This window comes from Anastrepha obliqua, chromosome 3, assembly GCF_027943255.1.
Source record: "Anastrepha obliqua isolate idAnaObli1 chromosome 3, idAnaObli1_1.0, whole genome shotgun sequence".
Taxonomy (NCBI): Eukaryota; Metazoa; Arthropoda; class Insecta; order Diptera; family Tephritidae; genus Anastrepha; species Anastrepha obliqua.
The window spans coordinates 71,317,705-71,340,366 of record NC_072894.1 but is presented as its reverse complement, the minus strand read 5'-3'; the positions used below and the strand labels follow the sequence as shown (position 1 = coordinate 71,340,366).

Sequence of the window (22,662 nt, the reverse complement as noted above, 5' to 3'; positions counted from 1 at the left end):
CTTTCGGTCGTTTTTGGAGTGCAAGGTCCGAACTAAAAGATTCCCCAGCCTTGAGGCGCTGAGAAAGGCGAGTAGCCCAAAATACCTGCAAGTCACATTCGGGCAGCTTGCGATTCGTATCTGGACCGCTCCAAAGCTAAGGCAAAAGGTCGTCATATCGAGCAAAAGTAAATTGAATCTTAATCTTGTATTATTTTCACACATTTTTTACTTTGAATTGAATAAAAGTAATTTCCTAAACTAAATTTTTAATTGGCTACACTTCGAATGTCGGACCCAGTATACCCACGCACATTTTAGTAAAATTTAATTTTGGCTAACTGTTAGCTTTTGGAATTAATGATGGAATTAAAGATGGCATTTACCCAGAAAATTATGTATCTACTTTTTTTTATTTTACTTACGTCATGTTTATGTATCTATGTTTAACATTTGAACCAAATGTCAGTAGTTTTTCTTAATTGATAACAGAGATATCATTCACATTTCCGTTTTGAAAATGACCGTTGCATGCGAAGAGGTGGTGATAATTGGCCTATTTTGCCCGTTTTCAATATCGAACTACCCTGGGTAAAAAGTATTATGTGTACCAAGTTTCATTGAAATACTCGTATACTTATTTTTGCTTCAGTTATCATGTACCGAGATGGACGGATGGACATATTTGTTGTGGTTTCATGTTCTTTATGTCATATTAAGTTCAAATAATTACAATGGCATATAATAAATATCAGAACATACGACTAAAATTAATAAATAAGTTGACAGTCGGGGATAATATAAATAAAAAGATTATTTTTGTACATACATAGTTAACTTTCTTTTCTTCAACATTACGTAAAAACAAAACTAATTCTACAACGAATAAAATTGAAATATGTAAATTAATCAGTACGCAACGAATAACAAGCAGTTTGCGAGAATTCATTAAGGATAAGCTCCCTGTTTTTGAAACAGCTAGATAAGAATTCGGGCAGAGCTTTATCATCACTATCGTTCAAAATCATGTTTATATTTAAGAGAAAATTTTGTATAGCCAGGACAGGTACCAATGACGTGCTGAATATTTTCTGGCACATCCAAGTTACAAACTGTTTTTCTATTTCTGTATTTCATTCTATTTAAACACATTTTTGTTTTATTTAATTTAAACCTCATAGCCTAGATTATAGCCCAGAGCTATGGCTACTATGGCCTCAATTTTATTTTACTTCGTGGTATTTATTTTTGTTTTTTTAGGTTCATTTTTTTTATTTTATTCCATCCATTATTTTTTTTTTTTTTTTTTTTGTTTTTTATATTTATTTTATTTATGCTTCTCATATTTATTTTATTTTTTCCCTTGCAAAAAACATAAAAGACAACCACATTTTTTTTATCAACTTTTTACAAGTTGGTTTGCTGTTTTATTTTTTTGTTTTTTAAATTTTTGATGAAGTTGCACTTTATATATATATGTAAGTTTATATATGTAAGTAAATAATTATGCTCATATACAATATTCTTTCGCTCATATACAATATTATTTCGCCCTATAAAAGAATTGCATTTCTTTGTTAATCGAAAGCGTTTCGATCTGTTGCTGCAAGTTTTTCCCATTGATGTCTTTATTGCTGTTGTTATTTTTCATCTTGTTGCTCTTGATAGCAAATCGTGAGATTTGGTTTTTTTTGGCTGAGTTAATGTCCATATGAATGTTAAACGATTCATGATTACGTGGCGTGTTTGCAGACAAAAATATCGGGTTTTTAATAAAGAAACGAAAAAGCCTCCCTACTTTCTCTCTATTTTTCTACACCGCTGACCTGAGCACAATGAGACTCAATCGATCGTGAGTACGCCTCAAAGGGACGAACAGATTTTCATGATATCTATATCTATGTCGATTCCTTTATATTGAACTGGTACATGTAAACGTTAAGTGAAAAAAAATTCTATTATAATAATCTGGGGCACAAAAGCGAGCAGGTATACAAATGGATCCGCTCCAGCTCCATCTAGGATATATTCTGAAAAACTGTATTTGCAGTCCAATTTTATTCCAATTCAGAATATATGTAACAGGTGGCGTAAAATTAATTAAATTTTCTTTCTTTTTAAATGATACATCATGATTTAATACTAAATTTGAAATATGGCACTCGGAGCATTTTTCCTACCAATTGATACAGCAAAAATTTTATTTATATCAATTGATTTAATTTTTTTGTTTGCCAAAATCACGCCACTGGCCCACCACACATTATCACAGCAGATGTGCAAAACTCAGCTAACAAGAAAACGCCAAAAAAATACCAAAGGAATGTGCAAAGAACGCGAACAGTAGCCAGCTAAGCGTAGCATCTCAGTAGCAGGCTGTACGAGTGCAAATAATTCGTTATTCTAATGGCGTAAATGACCGGTACAACAACCAACAAACATATTTTTTTTAATATTTTTCCACATTTCAAAAGACGAATTGCTAATATCATATCGTGATTGGCTGGAAATTGCATGTTATATTGCTCATACGTCTTGTTGACATCTACCAAGTCACTGCGTTTTAATAACACAACAAAAATGTATAAAAAAAATAAACAAAACAAAAACCGCAACTGGCATAACTTCCGGATTGATTTGTAGGCATTTGGGGAGCATTAGATGGTTATATGAAAAGTTCAAAGAAAATATTCATTGCATGTAAAGAAATGCATTTTTAGCGAGAGAAAAATTGGAGAACTGTAATATTGCTTGAGGAGTCTATACGAGTAAAGTATACACATATAAAGAGAGAGGATGAAAGGAGCAAATACCTGCAAACAGTCAAAGCAGGCAGGAGTGGTCTTCCGTGAGAGAGGCATGCGCATAGCAGGCATGAAAATTGCATTTCGCTGTAAATGTATTTGTGTTTACCCTGAAAAGTTGTTTGGTTTACTTTTTAAGTGAGTTCTGCTCTCGTATTGCAACTTTTCCAATTGACAATGTTAACTTATTTTGACTGTGTACTATTAGGGCAAATGATAAAGAGTGAGAAATAGCCAAATAGTGTGGGCATACAAATTTATTTCTCTTCTATTATACTTTTGAGTTGCATACAGTTTTGCACAAAAAAAATGCAATTTGACTGGCTGCAAATATATATTTTTTTCTGAAACTACAGTTCTCGCAAGGCTAACACTCGTGTACCTAAATGCATTACAACAACGACATGGAACAAAAAGTCCACAGAAGTCTCCAATATATATTATAGTATAAATAGATTTTATTACATAAGATTTAATTTCATGTAAACGCTACACGAGATTGTGCAAATAATTGAAAGCTAATTACAAGTGCTGCTGAATGTTCGCAAACTTCACAAACCCAGCATTGCCGCCAAAATTAGAGAACGGGTCCACCTTACTGGTTGCTACATAAGTTTAGCGGTGTTGTGGTGCAGTGTTGCTTCAAACCTAATTTTTCTTTTTTGTTGTATTGGTACACTCTTCATATGAACGTATGTGAAGTTTCATTTCAATTTTGTTTACAAGCCATTTTGTATCGACTTGTCATTGCATTTTCTACAATGGAAGAAATCAAGTATCGTGCAGTGATTGAATTTCAATTCTTCGAAGGCTTAAAAGCAAAGGAAATTTATGAACGAATTTGGAAAGTATATAAGGACTTTTCGCCATTAATTAGTGCAGTAGAAAGATGGGTTGCTGAATTTAAACGTGGTCGTATAAGCCTTGAAGACGATCTACGTCAAGGATGTCTAAAAACAGCAACAACACCAGAAATTGTACAAAAATATAGGACAGCAAAAGATTTAGGAAGCACTATTTTGACTGAAGTATTGGGTTTCAGAAAGCACAGAGTGCCGCATTCGCTAACAATGGAACAAAAACACATTAGAATGCGAATTTCGACTTTCTCTGCAATATTGAGAGCGCCTTCGAAAAGATAAACTGAATTTTGTGCGTCGATTTATCACAATGGATAAAACTTAAGTCTATCACCATGATCCTAAATCAAAACAGCAGACTAATGAGTGGAATGAACCTGGCTCTTCGGCTCCAAATCGATTTCGTGTCCAGTTTTCGTTGCATCAGTTTTTTGGGATGCAAGAGAAATTTTGTGTGCGCATTACTTGCAAACTGGTAAAACAAGAAAAAAATCTGAATACAATTGCAACCTTTTAGGCCATCTGAAGGAAAAACCTCGAGAAAAATTACCCAGTTTACAAGAGAAAAAATTCTTTTTCAATAGGACAATTTACCGGGTCACAAGAGTATTTTGACAATGGCTAAAATCCATGAATTAAAATTGGAATTCTTGGAACATCTGTTTTCAGACCTAAAAACATTCATGCGTGGTAAGCGTTTTTCATCATAACAACTGTGGAAGCGTATTATGCAGCCCTTCTCACTTTAGGGATTGAATTCATAAATTGGAATCCCGTTGAAGCAAGTGAGTTAATGTTAGGGATCATAAAATTGCAAAACTTACTGAGCAATCTATATTTCTATCATAAGTTTGCCGTTAGAAAAATATTTTCTTGATCGATTTGGAGGAGGAGGCCTTCCCCTTCCTCTGCTACTACCAGCTGATGAACACCCCAAATAAGTGCCCCAAATTGAAATCTGAAGTTGAAAATGAGACTGAAAAATAATTTAGCACACAAACTATTCACCGGGTTTCGCATAGTGCTGGTTATCATGGGCGTAATATTAGGAAAGAGCCCTTCATGAGTAGTGTTAATTGGAGTAAACGGATTTCATTCGCAAAAGATCATGAAAAATATGACCAAACGTTTTGGAACCAAGTTATATTATATTTTCTGATGGGTGTAAGTTTAGTATCTGTGGATCTGATGACCGTGAAAAAGTTTAGAGAAAAGTTAACGGGGAATTGGATCCAAACAATATGACCGGCACTGTGAAGCATGGAGGGGGCTCTGTGATCGTTTGGGGATGTATGGCTGCGAACGGGGTTGGAAACTTGGTATTTATCGAAAATATTATGGACCTATATGGTTACTTAAATATTTTTAAAAATATTTTAAAAGAAAGCGCTACGAAATTGGGCCTTGGAGGAACGTTTATCTTCCAGCAGGATAATGACCCCAAGCGCACATCCAACATTGTACGAGAGTGGCTGTTATAGAATGTGCGAAAACAGCTAAACACCGCCACAGTCCCCGGATACCGACCCAATCGAACATTTATGGGAGCATTTAAAGCGGCAAATACGTAAACATCCGATTAGAAATAAGGAACAACAGAAAAACGTCCTTCAAGAGGAATGGAGTAAAATACCACCAACTGTAACTGAAAACTTTGTGAAATCAATGCCGTCACGACTTAAAGCGATTGTAAAGTCTAATGGTAATCCTACCAAATACTAGGATTTGATTTTAATTTTGTTTTTGATTTCTCAAATTAATAATATGATGAACTGTCTACTTACTTTTGAGACATGAATTTTTATAAAGTTTAATATAAAAGTTATAATTTTGTTATTTTTTTAAATTTTGTCATTATTTGGATTAAATATGATTTTTGTAGTTCATTCATGTAAATAAAACAAAATTTTGTTATAACTTAGATTGTTTGAAGGAATCGATTTTGGGAAAATTGAAAACGTGTCCGGTGTATACTTACTGCTGTTACTAACTGTAGCTAGCATACAATAGAAAACAACTGAATTTTCAGCGTTTTGTACGACATTTCAATCCAGCTCGTTTTCGCGCAGGCTCTTTCCGGCGGGCCTATTACCCTGGTATGATGAACGGTTACAGGAATTTCCCCGCAGCGAATGAAAATTGTATCCTGCCTAATGCCAATAAATTCTTAAATACCTAACTATACATTACCATTTCCGACTGGGGATCCTTCCGCTCACTCAAACTGGCTCACTCACTGGCAAAAGGTATGCAGCCATCCTCTCTTATTATGTCACACGCTGTAACTCTTTAAGATACACTCTCGTTTAGTGTGTTAAATATGCGGCGAATTCATCTTCAACGCAACAATATAAAATTTAGCACAGCAAATGAAGAGAGCAAATTTTCGCTCTACATTCGCAATTATGAAAAGAGAATATCATAAGTATTTCTTAGATACTTTAAATTAGCCACTTATCGATTGCTGTTATGGTTTTCAATTTAACAAAAATATTGCGCACATTCCTCGGACATTCACCGACTACATACATATGTCACACGCATATCTGTGACCACCATGCCTTGCGATATGCAGTGCCAACACTCTCCATCTTACTTCTGCCATCCGAAAACGACAAACACCTCGTGTAATATCTACCATACCTACAATCGCGTCGCTCATCAGCTGCTCCTACATGCAATTTGCTTCTGATGTTTTCCTTTTTTTCTTGATATCGATGACGGTGGTGATGATGATGGTGGCGAATTGAAATGTCTGCAACGTCGAACAATGCAACTCAGTTGCTCCATAGACAGCAAAGCATAAGCTTAATTTTATTCAAACGGTGAGTGCCAGATAACAAATTCCGCACCTTGTACTATTGAAATAAAAAGAAAATAGGCAAGGCGCATACACACAACAAAACCAATGCACAATGACGAACATCAATTGAAAGCGCATATTAATAAAATACCTATAAACAAATACATATATACTTACATATCAATGTAACCGTATATATGAGCATAACTTATGCAGCAAAAGTTTGGCTTTAAAGAAATGAACGCGAAGAACTAAGAACTAAAATCGAAAATCAGAAAGCAAAAAAAAAACAAAAACGAAACAAGAAAAATAAGGCGTTCAACTCAGCGAGTACTAAGCTGTGTATGCCGGTCCGAAAGTTAAACGGAAAAAATTCGCAGACGCGATTATAGTGAAAAAGCGAAACAGAAGCGGAAAAGAAAAACCAAACTTAAGCGAAAATATTGCCAAGCTGCAGTATACAGTAAGTAATGGTTGTAATGTTACAAAAAAGTGAACATATAATATTTATATGAAGAAGATAAATGCTAGTGGAAAAGTTAACAAAGTGAATAAAAATTTCCAAATTATAGAAAAATTGTGTACACTCAAATAAAAAAATAGTAAATAGTAAATAGTAAATACCGAATTGGAATACCACGGAGTGAAATTCGCCTGAACTAATATACTACATATGTATTTCCTGAAAGACTGCAAATCTAACCAATGGCGACAAAAAACTAGTATAATTATTACTATTAAATGAGGGCTATTACTTGTTTATCTCGGACCATAAAAAGGTTTTTCATAAATGTGTCGCTCCCAGTATTATTTCTTGTAATGTTGTGTGTTCCCACGGCAAAGAGCAATTCAGGCCCTCTTGATGTTATTACTGCAACTCGCCTAACCAAGGCTTCTGCTTCCTCTTTATTATTAGGTTGTAAATCTGGGAAAATCTCTAACAATTATATGGAAGCTCATAGTATGGTTTCGGCGGCCGCCGTAGCCGAATGGGTTGGCGCGTGACTACCATTCGGAATTCACAGAGGTTCGAATTTCGGTGAAACACCAAAATTAAGAAAAACATGTTTCTAATAGCAGCCGCCCCTCGGCAGGTAACGGCAAACCTCCGAGTGTATTTCTGCCATGAAAAAGCTCCCCATAAAAATATCTGCCGTTCGGAGTCGGCTTGAAACTGTAGGTCCCTCCATTTTGCGGAACAACATCAAGACGCTCGCCACAAATAGGAGGAGGAGCGCGGCCAAACACCCAAAAACGGTGTACGCACCAATTGTATGTATATATACATTAGGGCGGGTCGATTTAAAAATCGCTCATTGCTCTGTGAAAATCGTATTCTAGGGATCAAAATAAGAAACTTTGCCGAGGGAACCATATCTCTAAAACGAATTCTGATGTCCCCAAAATTGGGTCGAACGAAAAATCCCACTTTGACCCATTTAGAGTGCTCCAATCGAGTCCAAATGTATGACCGACCCCCACTAACCCATGCCAGTGGAACTCCCCTGGGTGGTTCCCCATACAATCATTTCAAAATATCACCATTTTTGGCCTTTACATGAGAAAAGAAACTAAAAAGTTCGACCCAAATTGGGGGACATCAGAATTCGTTTTAGAGGTATGGTTCCTTCGGCAAAGTTTCTTATTTTTATCCCTAGAATATGATGTTCACAGAGCAATGGGCGATTTTTTTTCCTCCCCACAAAAGACACTAAAAGTTCGACCCAAATTGGGGGACATCAGAATTCGTTTTAGAGGCATGGTTCCCTCGGCAAAGTTTCTTATTTTGATCCCTAGAATATGATTTTCACAGAGCAATGGGCGATTTTTTTGCCTCCCCACAAATCGACCCGGCCTAATATACATATATAGTATGGTTTCATATACTGAAGCAAATAGTTATGGGAATGCCCACCTGTCGTTGCTTAGGGACAACGCTTCTTACTGTTTGAAGCGCATCTGTGTGTAAAATTTTTCTGGCAGAAGGATCACACAGATGGTTGAGGACTTCGCTAAATTTGGTGTGTCTGCGCTATTATCATGATTGCCGCTTCCTTTCGAATGTGTAACTGTGTCTTTTTATTTATTTTTTTAATTGTTTTAGCAGCCACAATGCAAGTAATGCATGACTTTTTGTGCGGTTGTTGGGGTTGAGGAATTAATTTTTTTTTTATAGAAATTGGAAAAGTGCGAGGACCGTGCTTTACGTGGGATTCGAACTCACAACCTCTGGGACGGCAGGCTAGTGCACCAACGCTAGACTACCGAGGCCGCAGCAACAAAATAAAGCAACTATATTAAATTTTGAGACTCACCAGATTGCGGCATTCTGACTCGAAATGGAGTCTTGTTATTAGTAGGAGGCTAGTGCTTGCGAGTATTTTAGATGTACGTATCATTTGAAAATTTAAATCTAAATCGGTTCATTCCCTCATTCCAGCCAAAATTTGCATAAACCTTTGTGGGCTGTTAATAAGGCCAAGAAAGTTTTGATGTCGAAATGCTGAAATTGCAAAACACTAACTACAGATTACCCAGCAGACTCTCAGTACTGCTCTTTAAAAGCTGTGTTTGGCAGAGATCCTTCTCTAAAATTGCGGAATGCGTCTTGATGTTCTCACAAACAAGGAGGTATCTACAGTTATATACCGCCTCCGAATAGCAAATATAAAAACAAAACATTCCCTAATGATTTGTTGTTTCATCCGCACACTAAGTTACGAACGCGAAGTCTAAGGGTTTTCTAATAACAGGTGTTCTCTATCGCTATCGAGGAATGATTAACGGTTTTTTATGGCCGGAATTGGATGGTATTGATCTGGACAACGTTTATTCTCAACAAGACGGTGCTACATGCCACACAAGCAACGAAACCATTGATCTTTTACGGGAAAAGATTCAGGGCCATATTATCTCTCGAAGAGGTGATCACAATTAGCCACAGAGATTTTGTGATTTAACACCATGTGACTTTTTTCTTTGGGGTCACGTGAAAGAGACGGTCTACGCCAACAGCCCAAGGTCGATTCAAGACGTCAAAGATGGAATTCGTGAGGCTATCGAGGTCATAGGGCAGCCACTTTGCAATTCGGTTATGGGAAATTTCATGAAAAGGTTATTGTCCTTTAATCATGGTCGTGGTGGTCATTTTTCTGATGTTATTTTCCACTACTAACGGCATACCTTCCTCTTTATAATGAAATAAACATCCGATCATTTATATTAAAGAATAGCGTTTTTCTTATTGGAACACCCTTTACTTCACCTTACCTACCTAGTGACCAAATTAAAACCAAGCTAATACAATAACTATCCAAAAATATTTTGGAGTCCTTAAAAAATTTGCAATATTAAGTGTTATGAAGTGAAATCGTTAATTATTCGCAATGGTTCGGTGCGTATTTACTTGCGCACATACAAATCTCTCCCGAACTTGCCTCTGCATATCTAATTTAGAGCATTTGGGTATTACTGACCCAACTAATATAAAATAAGAAATAATTCGTTCAGTCTAAAAATATATAATTCATTAGGAAACTGAAAAGTATTTCTAACCCTACGAAGATAGTCTTAGAAAATAAAAAACTTCAAAACAAACTGGCAATTTTTCTTTCAGTCCAAATCCAAATCCAATAACAACAGCAGCAACGAAAATTTTCCAAAACCAAACATCAGTTAATTACGTCATGGCGTAAAGTCCACTTCGTCACAATTTGTATGTAAAGTGTGTATGTGTGACGTAACGAACAGTAACATAAAAAGTAACAGAAAAAATTAGCTTTAAAAACAAGTATTCACCAATGAAAAACTAGAGGAAGCGAAAATGCTGTCGACCATCATCAGTGAACAGCCGAAAAGATGTGTATGAAGCAGTACACTAAAAGATACCTACATATGTAAGTATATACATGTATGTATATGTACAATTGTATGTATATATTGGCATTCATAGATTTTATTATAGTATTTATCTTAGTGCATATACTGGTGTGCAAGTTTAATTAGCTTTTGTGAGAGGTTTGTAATATTATCCTGTGCTTGGCGTCATGCAATCTTCTAAAAAATTCTTGCTCTTGATCTTTTCTAAGCAGCCTAATAAAAATAAAATAAATAATTGGCGCGTACACTTCTGTTAGGTGTTTGGCCGAGCTCCTCCTCCTATTTGTGGTGTGCGTCTTGGTGTTGTTCCACAAATGGAGGGGCCTACAGTTTCAAGCCGACTCCGAACGGCAGATATTTTTATGAGGAGCTTTTTCATGGCAGAAATACACTCGGAGGTTTGCCATTGCCTGCCGAGGGGCGACCGCTATTAGAAAAATGTTTTTATTAATTTTGCTTTCACCGAGATTCGAACCAACGACCTCTCAGTGAATTCCGAATGGTGATCACGCACCAACCCATTCGGCTACGGCGGCAGCCTAATAATGACAGATTATTCTTATGAGAATCGTTTATATGATGACAATGCGCGCGGGAGCTCCTTTCCGTTTAGGGAGGGATTATGTTTGGGATCATCCAAGCTTTGTTTGATTCCTTCATTGGTTGTGGTTGGGTCCGGTGGATTCCAAACTTAGGCCTGGAAATCTTAGAGAGAGGTTTTGGGCTAGAGGTATGATTTCAGATATTGTATACCAATTAGTGTAAGCGAGAGGACAGCAATACGAAGGTGGCACATTAGGTTCCAAATTTTAGCAAAGAGTACTAACGGATGCATACCCAATCAAATGAAAACCTTTGCTATTGAAGTTCGAGCTTCCGAATAATTTTATAGACTTTTTACTTTATACAACTATGAATAGCCATGGTTGTAAATATCTGAAAAATTCTGTTGAATTAAAAGGTTCTTGATTGTAGTGTTTTCCCTCTCACGAAGCCTTTGATGTGGATCAAAACTATGTTTCTTTGTCCAGAGTCTTTATACGAAACTTTAAATATGCACATTCTAGAACTACTAAGAGTTTGTCGTAATGCCCAGGGAAAAGGCAAATCTCGTACAAGGGCATCTGAATATCTTTAAAAGCCTAGGTTACATTTTTCTTTTTCTTTAATAAGATCAAGAAGATGCGGGTATGAGACAAATGTAAAATATTAAAAAAAGTAAAGTAAAAGGGCAAGAACTTACAGTTTCCGGCCCGTTCTGCAAAAAAAACTTGGCCACGAAATTTCTGCACACAAAAACAAATTCCTTCAAAATTTATTATAATTACTAACAATTGATTTTTCTATTGTATAATGAAATTCCCTACTGAGTTCTGCCAGAACAACGAACCGGAACTGCAGCTCTTTATCTTTATGCGTTCTCTGATCAGGTAAGAGTTTTCCCATACAAAAACAAATTAGTTCCAAATTCAATATATTAATTTAGTTCCAAATCGCCTATATGTCGTGTACTTCCTAGTTGAGTTTTGCGGGAGGAAGGAATCACGAATTATCTGTTTTGTTCTTAAAGTGCTGGTCAATGCACGTACTCTTTCCCTGCTTCGCTTCGACGAGTATAAAAAAAGAATATTAATGTACTGTAATGTATGAAAGTTGGCCAAATAGCAGTTTTCCTTTACTCATTTGAAGTTAAAGTTTCGAAAGTTCCATTTGACATCGCTTCTTTGGACCTTTCGCATTTGAATTTCACTCGTCGCTTCGTTTTTTCCTATTATTCTGAAAGCGTTCAAAACTACCATTTGGTCATAGAAGTTTTCAAAATAAAGGAGGGCAAACCAAAGCAAAAAGGAAACGCATTGGACAAGCTCCTTTAGACGTATTTTGAGAGAAATACTTCATGATAACAATGATATAAATAATAACAATAATATTAGGGGATTTTAAGCCTAGAATTTCGATTAATATAAGAGCGAAAACAAGTACTCCCATAGGTTTACTAGCGGGTCTTTACATGCATAAGCACATATAAATGCATGTATAAGTACATATATATGTTGTATGTGTCGAATTCGAATCAAAAACCACCCCAGGTCAACTGTAGTGTAGGCGATAACAAAAGAAGTACTGCCAAAGAAGAGTGAGGTGATAAAAATTGGTAGGAAATGTGTGAAAAAACATAAATAGGCACAAACGGAAATTGTGAAATTGTGAGGGAAGCGAAAAAAGATGGAAATTACAGAACGCTAGGCAAAGCAGAATAGTGGAAATGTAAAATAAGTTAGAAGAAGTGAAGAGGTGAGTGAGTATTTATTATGAAAATAAAAGTAGAGAAGAGAGTCTGAGAATGAGTACTAAAAGAGCAGCAGGAAACCAAACTTGAACGGAAATAATGAAATAAATGTGTTAAAAATGCCAACAACCATATTCAATAGATGAGGAAATGCGAAACTAAACACAAAAACAAAACACGAACCGCGAATCAACAAAAAGTGCAATAGAAACAAATTACGCTCACGAACGAGAGCTAGTGGGACTCAGATATGAGCTTGAATGCAACAAACAAAAAAAACAACAAACGGTAACGAAAAAATTGTCAACGAATCAAACGAACGAATAACAGACGACAGAAGCGACGAAGACAATCAACCACCGACAACCACCAATGCACCATTAACAACACCAACAGAAAGAGCATCAATCCCCATAACAATAGCAGCAAACACCAATCATACAACAGCAACAACCACATCAAGAGGTAATATCTGCTCTACTCAGCAGCCTATCAACAGAGAAACGGAGCAACGGAGCGGTGGAGCATCAACGAACAGGCTAGCTACTTAGTTCGGTTTTAGTAGCTTGACCGTTTCACAGAGGTGGTTTGTTGGCTCAGTCGCTGTATGCACATCAGGCGCGTCGGTTGTTAATTTGTTTTCGTGTGCCATTGTGGACTCAATATTTCAACGAAAGACGTGAACAGGAGCAATAGTTATTACTGTTACTTATACAAGCAAAGCGTACAAAAGCGTTCCAAGTGTATGATAAGATTTAGGCAACACAAGCACAAATGCGATATAAAACAAATAAATGAATAAATTCTTCAAATTTTGTGGCTGCTAGTGTCTCGTCTACGTCTACAAACGTCTGGTGTGCGTACACTTGGGCTATTTTCGTTCGCTTAAAATACTTGCCAACGAACGAGTAGTTTGTGCGATTATTTAAATTTTTTGTGTGAAGAGTATTTTTTTTCTGCGTAGACGACACGAACAGCAACTCAGCAACAAAAAGTTTAGATAAAAATATGAGTGGCATGAAATAAATATAAAAAATTCTTTTGTGAGCTGTTTTTTTTTGGGAGTATGTGTATTTACATAATAACGACGCGGCCAGACATACAAGGCGGAAAACAACACGATTAAGATGCAGAAAAAAATTAAAAGATAATTACATGTAAAGGCACTAACAATTATGCTAAAAAAAGGAAAATTGTAAAAACTGTAATGAACTAAAAAAAATAAGTAAAACAAAGTAGTTGAGTTAAAAAATGAGGCAAAATTATCCAAAATAAATTTATTTGGATGTATAGTAAAACACTCTGCGTTCCTGTTAATCAATCATTCCTAAGCTACAATAACAACAAAATAAAATAAGCCAACAACCAGATACACATACACACTTATGTACACATATGCACCCATACGTATATTTGTATAAACGCTAACGCGACAAACTAGAAAAGCAACAAGTCTATTTAAAAAAAAAGCTTCTAAAAATAAATGGGGACAAAAAAATTAAAAAAAAATTTACAGCATTTTGGAGACACATAAAATTATTACTAATGAGCAAATGAAATAAATGTTTCTCTAGAAATATTAAACCAATAAAATATTTATAGTTCGCATAGCAGCCACAACATCATTCAGCGCATACCAAAGCAAACAGCGTCCCAACAATAACAACAACAATGCAACAATGCCCTGTAACATTAAAAAGAATTAGTTTTCAAGGCAAATAGTTAAACAAAAGAATAACTAAAACCAATATTAAAGTCTAAATGCTTACTAGACTAAATAAATACACCTAATTAAAATTTATTTAACAAAAAATGGTGAACAATAAAAAATAAAGCTGTTAAGTCTTGGCAGGAAGTGAGCATTGCAGTTGAGCAAGCACGCGTTAAGTGGAAAATTTCAAAAGTATTTTTTTTGTTACATACATACATATACATATGTAACAAGTTTAAGTATTACGTGTCAAGCATTGCTCTAAAAGTTATTAGAATTATCAGTATAAAATTAAAACAAGCAGTAGCAGCCAGCAAAAATAATCAACAAGCAGTAAGTTCTTTATACTATGTTATAATTTTAACAGGAATATTTTGTGTTAATATAAATAAAAAATAGTTTAAAAAAACTAAAAAACACGCTTTTATTGCTAATCGAACTAAAAAGTAGAAAATAAATTTTAATGACAAAGGGACCTATAATGAAGTAATAGCAAATCGAACGATCAGTCATAGTCAACTACATACCTCAGAACAGAATTATAACAAAAATTAAGATACAAATAGAGTAATTCAAATTAGAGTTAAAAGCGTGGGATGCTTGATATATTAAATATTGCAATCATTCTATTGGCAACTACCTATGTACAGAGGGTTATGAAAGTGAAGCAAAATGCATCCCACGCTTTTAACTCTAATTTGAATTACTCTATTTGTATCTTAATTTTTGTTATAATTCTGTTCTGAGGTAGTTGACTATGACTGATCGTTCGATTTGCTATTACTTCATTATAGGTCCCTTTGTCATTAAAATTTATTTTCTACTTTTTAGTTCGATTAGCAATAAAAGCGTGTTTTTTAGTTTTTTTAAACTATTTTTTATTTTCTACTTTTTAGTTCGATTAGCAATAAAAGCACGTTTTTTAGTTTTTTTTTAACTATTTTTTATTTTTAGTATATGTAGGTGTTTACGAGTAATATACTATTACACAACCGCACACTAAATACTAACCTCAATGGTGGTGTGGAAACTAAAAATTTCCAATTTTTATTTAAAAAAATACTCAATTCATGTTTCTACCGGCGTGGCAATTGTGGCAAATGTTATAAAAAATGCACATTTTTCAGCGCTCTCACGAGAAAAAGAGTTTCTCATCTAGTCATCTATGTTGTGTGTTCCGAGTCGATCAGATTTTTAGAACCCAGTGAAAATTAAGCTCAAAGATTCCGTTACATTCATTCATACATACAACCCGAGCTAATAAAAGTGTGTTAAAAAAAGAAAATATTAATCCTGGCAATCCTAATAAGGATAATGGAAAACTTTTATCAAATTATTGCATTGTCATCGGTCCTTGATAGGTGTGCAAAATTCCAAGTCGATCAGATTTTTAGAAGCCAGTGAAAATTAAGCTCAAAGATTCCGTTACATACATACAACCCGAGCTAATAAAAGTGTGTTGATTATTCTATTTGTATCTTAGTTTTTGTTATAATTTTGTTCTGAGGTAGTTGACTATGACTGATCGTTCGATTTGCTATTACTTCATTATAGGTCTCTTTGTCATTAAAATTTATTTTCTACTTTTTAGTTCGATTAGCAAAAAAGCGTGTTTTTTAGTTTCTTTAAACTATTTTTTTTATTATGAATGAAAATTATTGTTATCATTGCAGTCAGTGAATAAATGATTCGATATATTCGTGTTATATTTAATTCCTTTCTTATCGACTGTGAGTCTAAAGCTATGCAGTTATCGGCCGTGATAAAGAAGTTATCGGGATGAAGAACTTATTTCGTGGAGGGAGCTTGAGAAACTGATTTACAAGAATAAATAAAGATTTTTCATTTTACAACCAAATTCACCTTACTTTTTGCCCACAGTAAAAAAAAGAAAATATTAATCCTGGCAATCCTAATAAGGATAATGGAAAACTTTTATCAAATTATTGTATTGTCATCGGTCCTTGATAGGCGTGCAAAATTTCAAGTCGATCAGATTCTTAGAAGCCAGTGAAAATTAAGCTCAAAGATTCCGTTACATACATACATACATACAACCCGACCTAATAAAAGTGTGTTAAAAAGAATTTTTATTTTTTCTGTGTTTAACGTATGTGGTCAAAAGCGGAACTGCAGAGGGGTTTTGAGGGCTCAACTTCAACGTGCTGGTTTTTTTTTATATTTTTCTTAACACTTGTCATTGCATAACAAGTCTAGTGATCATTTTCGTTATGAAAATTTTCAAACGTGAATTGATTACTCAAAACTTTGGATCACAATTTCAAAACTTACAATTTTTTTTTTAATTAATTCGTTACCCTAAAGCAGGGGCACGTTTGACTTAATGAAATACGACGAATTTTGAAATACTTATCCGACATAAAAATGCCTGACACTAAAGGGTTTTCCAACAAGAGGTGTTATTCCCGTAAAAGATCAATGGTTTCGTTGCTGGTATGGCACATAGCGCCGTCTTGTTGAAAATTAACGTTGTCCAGATCAATACCATCCAATTCCGGCCATAAAAAATTGTTAATCATCTCTCGATAGTGTAATCCATTCACCGTAACTGTTGTTCCAGCTTCATTTTCGAAAAAGTAAGGTTCAATGACTCCGCCGGACCATAAACTGCACCGAACAGTCACACGTTGAGGATGGAGAGTCTTTTCAATAATAACTCTTGAATTTTCTGAGCCCCAGATATGACAATTTTGCTTGTTGACGAAACCACCGAGGTGGAAATGGGCCTTTCAATGGAATTCCGGATCATTTTCATGCATTTCAACGACCCAATCAGCAAAGACACGACGTTGTTGATGATCGGCCGGCTTGAGTTCTTGTATTAACTGGACTTTACAAGTCTTAAGGCCCAAATCTTTATGCAAAATACGGTGTAATGACGTTTGTGGAATGCCTAATTCTAAAGAACGTCAAGGCAAGGACTAACCTGGGTTTTCTTCAACACTTTCGGCTACAACAGCAATATTTTCGGCTATTCTTGAGCGACGTGCACGGATTTTATTCTTCACATCACGAACTTGTCTCAACAGCTCGAATTTTATCACCAATATTTGTATTGCGGTCCGACAAGGTACTTTACGATGACCCAAAAATGTTTGAGTTTTACGAACCGCCTCTGCCTAGTTTTCACCATTTTTATAGTGAATTTTAATAATTTCAATGCGTTGTTGAAGCGTGTATCGTCCCAATTTTATTAATGGCGTAGTTTCTACTTGTCAAATATCAAAAAATTACATCTTCAAAAGTGACATCTACCGAAATAGCGGGCTATTCAAAATAACACCTGTTATTGGAAAACTCTTTACAAGTTTCCTCATTGTCAAAATTAACAGTCAGCACAAATTAAATTTTACTAAAATTATACATAAAGTTCGCGCCGCATCATATTAAGCCTCTCAACTTTATTTCGCCTTACTGGCGTAGGTGAAAAACTGTTGTTTCAAAATTGAAAGCAGACCTTGAGGAAGACCTAAAACAAAAGAGTTTCAAAAATGTTGAAAGCTGTCTCGATTCGCACTCAAAAACAAATAGGCAGCTTCGATGCCAACAGCAGAGAGAAGCTATGAGAAGTGGATAATATAATAAAATAAAAAAAAAAATATATATAATGAAATTAATTAGAGGAATAGAAGAAAATTCAATATTAATTAAAATTAAATTAAATTATATGCAAATCACATAAAATAAAATATTTTCTTCTTTTAGTTGTGAGGGGGCTTAAAATACTTCGCGCATCATCAAGGTTGGTGTTACAGTAATGACTTGTTCAGCTTGAATGGACGAGAAACCATCTTCAAATAGTTAAAAATTAATATGTGAGAAATAGCAAATTATCCAACAAACTTCCATTTACAAAATGTAAACCTTTTCCTTTGCTCGTACATACATATTTATCGTTGTTGTTCCTCACTACGAAGTCCGCATCAAGCAAATATGTATGTATAAGGCAACAACTACTTCCAACAACACCTAACAGTGAACAGTTCTTTTGTATTACAAGTCAGCAAGCTATATTCCATTGCAGCAAAAACTACTATGAGAACAACTGAGAAAAAAGTGCAATATATTAAAACTAGTAAGGAACTACCAAATTCGGTTCGCCTCGAACTTTATATACTCGCGAAAATTTTTGTTAATTTTGGAATCAAACAAATAATTTTAGAATCATCACAGGAACTCCAACAAGGCGTAGTAGATTGAATCAACATCTTGTCATCCTGGGAATATACTTCAATAGAACTTGCAGGCACTGTAGGGAGGAAGATGAAGCCGCCAAAGATGTTCTGTAATCGTGCCCAGCAGTGATGCATTAGCGGCACAGACACCTGAATAACCACATTTTACCAAAGGAGGAAATCAAACTCAGTAAATTAGGGCAAACACCAAAATTTTTTAGGAAATTGGGCTGGTAGAAATACTGTGAGGCAGGTCGTAGAGCTATAATAAATCTTCTCATAATAAGTATAATAATAATAACATTAGACGAACGGACGGAGATTAGGTATTAACTTAAAAAAAATGGGTATGTGAGTTTTATTAAGTCATTACCGAGGTACATGTTCGAAAAAGTGAGGGGTGCACCCCATTTTTCTAAACTTTACTTGTGCCGCATTTCCTTCTCTGACTAATAGGTAGACGAGGCTAACTGGACTACTCTAATTACATACATAATAAATATTTATATATCCACATCAATTTCGATTCCTTTATGCTATTGCATACATACATATAACCATTATGAGAACATAATCAAGTGCGCGCGGGTATAAAAATTCCAACAAATAGTTATGAACGTAAATGAATAAAAGGTTGCAGGCACTGAATAGACATGGCCATTACGTCAGTGGCAAGTTTCGAGTATAAGAATTTGCGCACACTTGCAAGCACCTAACAAGCAAAGTAAACAGTCGTCACCAAATGTTGTGAATAAGAAATAAGAAGAAAACAGAGAAATTTAATATAATTTTTTTTATCCGGTAATGCTGTTACATACACATAATTAAGTCACTTTATCGTTTTACAATATTTGCACTATTTTTCATGCTAAAATTTTTTCGTAAATTTTTTTTTTATGTTTTTCATTCTAAAATTTTTTCGTAAATTTTTTTTTTCGTTGTAAAACAAAAACTTTCTAAATCAAAACAAAGAAGTTCGCGAAAATTTAACAATTTCAAAAAAATGGCAACATAATTTTCAGCATTGTAATCAGAATCTTAGCAAAACTTCTGGGTATGTAATTTCATAGCGCATTAAATTTTAGTATGATTGAGTTTTAGGCGCTCAAAAACCATGTTGATTTTTGAAATTTTTTTTGGCATACGATGTTCAGAATTTATTTCCATATTAAGCACACGTTCGAGTTTGTGGCTGTGCATATTAAGAATACACTAATTTTTAAAATGTTGACGAATCATGAAACAAAAATTTGTCAACTTTTCGAAATACATTTTTATAACTCTTTCATGTCGAAGACTTAAAAGTAAGCTCGCTGTTAGTTATCTTAATTTACTTCGCGCCAAGCACTGTTTTGTTGTGCCATGGAAACTTGAACAACAAACGACATAAATAACAGCTGCGCAAGTAGCAAAGAAGTTGGTGAAGAGCTACCAAGAAGAACATAGTGGGAATAGAAAAGCAAACAAAGCGTGTACTCCATTACGCATGAGTTCATTGAACGTAAAAAATTTGCTTATATGCACAAATATATCTACGAGTATACATACATATGTACATATATGGCAGGTACAAAACTATGTAAGCTGAAAACGTAAAAAGTGCAAAAACACCTATAAACAATAGTGGAAAAAAAGAAAATTTCAAATATTTTTTTAAGAGTAGTAAACGTATAAAAGGCAATGCCTATAGCATGTGACTGCAAATACATACATATGTAAATAAATCGGTATACAAAAATATATACATATGCACATACATACATACATGCATTCCTACGTAGATTTGTATATATGAATGGACATGAGTGCGTAACCGAATAGTCAATTGCATGCAGAAATGTAAGTTGAAGTGAATGTATGTATGTATGTGTATACCTTTACATAAGTACGTTAACCTGGCTCCTCCAATGGATTCTCTTGCATACAAATACAAACATGCATATTTCTTTATACATATTATATATGGTCGGCATGGATGTTCTCATGTAGATTTATGTGCATATGAATGTGCGTGCCTACATAGTTTACTACGACAAAAGGCTTTTATATATGCGGCAACTACAGAATAGTTTTTTTTCTAAAACCCCTCAAAGCCATTTATGCATGTGGATCTACACATACGCAGTTAGATATATATATGTATATTAAATGTGTGTACTTTGTACTTATTGCAGGTATATATATGTATATATATATATATATATATGTATGTATGCATGCACATATTCGAACGGATGTGCCTTACAGGACGCAAGTTCTGGACGCTTAGATGCTATACAAATATAGCACAGTTTTTTATGAACATACATATGTATATACATACATACTTACTACGTACTATATATGTCCATATGGTTTTGTATGTACACGCGATACGTGCTCATGTGAATTATACTTGTAGTTTTTTATTCGTTTAGTTTAATTTCTTTTTTTTGTTTTATTTTTTTTTTTTTATTCTCGTTTTCTTTCTTATGGTCAACCTGCATTTGAGAGCCTTTTTTGCATTTCAAATACAAAAACAAAATATTCACATACTCGTGCAATACAAACATACTTGGAGAAAGATTTGCTGGAAATTTTTAATATGATTTCTGTAATATTCAACTAAAAAATTACAGATTTTGTTGTTGCTTTGTAAATTAAAAAAACAACAATAGCAGGCGATTCATGTGAGTTGCTGCAAAAATTTAATAACAGCAAGTATGGAAGTATTTAACACGGGCCGGTCCGGACTTACCATTCGTATACACGCACACAATTTAGTAAAATATGATGTAAAATTAGCTGCAAATTTTTAGGATCAAATAAACTCATAGACAATCAGAATTACTGCTTATAACGTCATAGGGACGGAGCGAAATTTAATCTGAATATATATGTAGAAAGTGGGATGGTTTTGGCCCGATTTCAATGTATAAATGTCGCATTTAAATAAGGGGCAGGGCGTCCATATGTGTGCTAGGCTTGGACGAATTTTATTAATTTGCTATCGTGTTTTGTGCATTTACAGCCGCCCATTTGGTAAAACTTCTCTCGCAGTTCTGTTTTTCGATTTAACACTTTTACACATTTGGTAATTTTATTTCGATATTTTTGTTTTAAAATTGTATATAAAATTTGTAAAAATTAGGCAAGTTTTTATTAAAATTTCAAACTTTTTACTCAGCATATTTAGTAAGTTTTCAAGTATGCTGTTTTATAGATCATTGAATTTTGGTATAAAAAAGTGCAAGTTTGAAGTACATATCGAAAGTATATCGAAAATCCTACTGATTTTTGAGAATTTTTTTCGAATGCAGTCTTGTTCATTTTCTCCATTTAGCGCGCACTATACATTGTTTCATATAAAAGAAAACACCCAACACCGTTCGATGTATTATACCAATATTCAATCTTTATTCATTTATAAAACTGATCTAAATTTTGATGAAAATTTACCGAATTTTTACAAATTTTATACAAAATGTGAAACTTTGCCTTATAGCATAAAAATAATAAATAAAAGCATTATTGAAATTACAAAATAAATATATCAAAAATAAAACTTATCAATATGTGGCGTACTCTTTCTTTTGGCCCTGTCTATTCTATTTCGATTCTTATCTGCTGCTGAAAAATATTAAAATGTTTATGTCAAATTATTTCAACTCAAATAAAATTAATTAAAAAATTAATAAGAAGAAATAAAATAGCAATAAATAAAATGAGATAAAATAAAATTTAAATTTAGTTAAATGCAATAAAAAAACAAAATGGGATAAAGTAAAATTTAAATTTAACTATATAAAATAAAAGAAATACAATACAATGAGATAAAATAAGATTAAAATCAATCTAAATTTAATAAAATAAAATAAAAATTAATTTAAGTTTAATTAAATTAAATAAAAATAAATAAAATAAAATGAGAAAAATTGAAATTAAAACTAGTTAAAATTTAATTAAATAAAATAAAAAATAAAATACAACGAATTTAAAGAAGACTAAAGTTAATCTAAATTTAATAAAGTAAAATTAAAATAAATTTAATAAAATAAAAAAAAAATAAATTTAAATTTAATTAATTAAAATAAAACAACAACCTAAAATAAAATGAAAAGAAATAAAACTAAATTACATTATTAAAACATAAATAAAAAA

The 22,662-nt window shown here is 33.8% G+C and overlaps 1 protein-coding gene across 3 annotated transcripts in view; it reads left to right on the top strand.

Annotated features, from left to right (window-relative positions):
- The first annotated feature begins 6,818 nt into the window (after window positions 1-6,818).
- Window positions 6,819-22,662, top strand: part of LOC129240536 (G-box-binding factor) — a 110,332-nt gene continuing 94,488 nt past the window's right edge. Inside the window, exons 1-2 of one of the 3 annotated variants that reach the window (XM_054876395.1) lie at window positions 13,204-13,339; window positions 14,218-14,659. The gene's annotated coding sequence lies outside the window, so the exon portion shown is untranslated. Of the gene's footprint in view, window positions 6,910-13,203; window positions 14,660-22,662 lie in introns of those variants that run through there. The other 2 variants (XM_054876396.1, XM_054876394.1) reach the window with 2 other exon arrangements.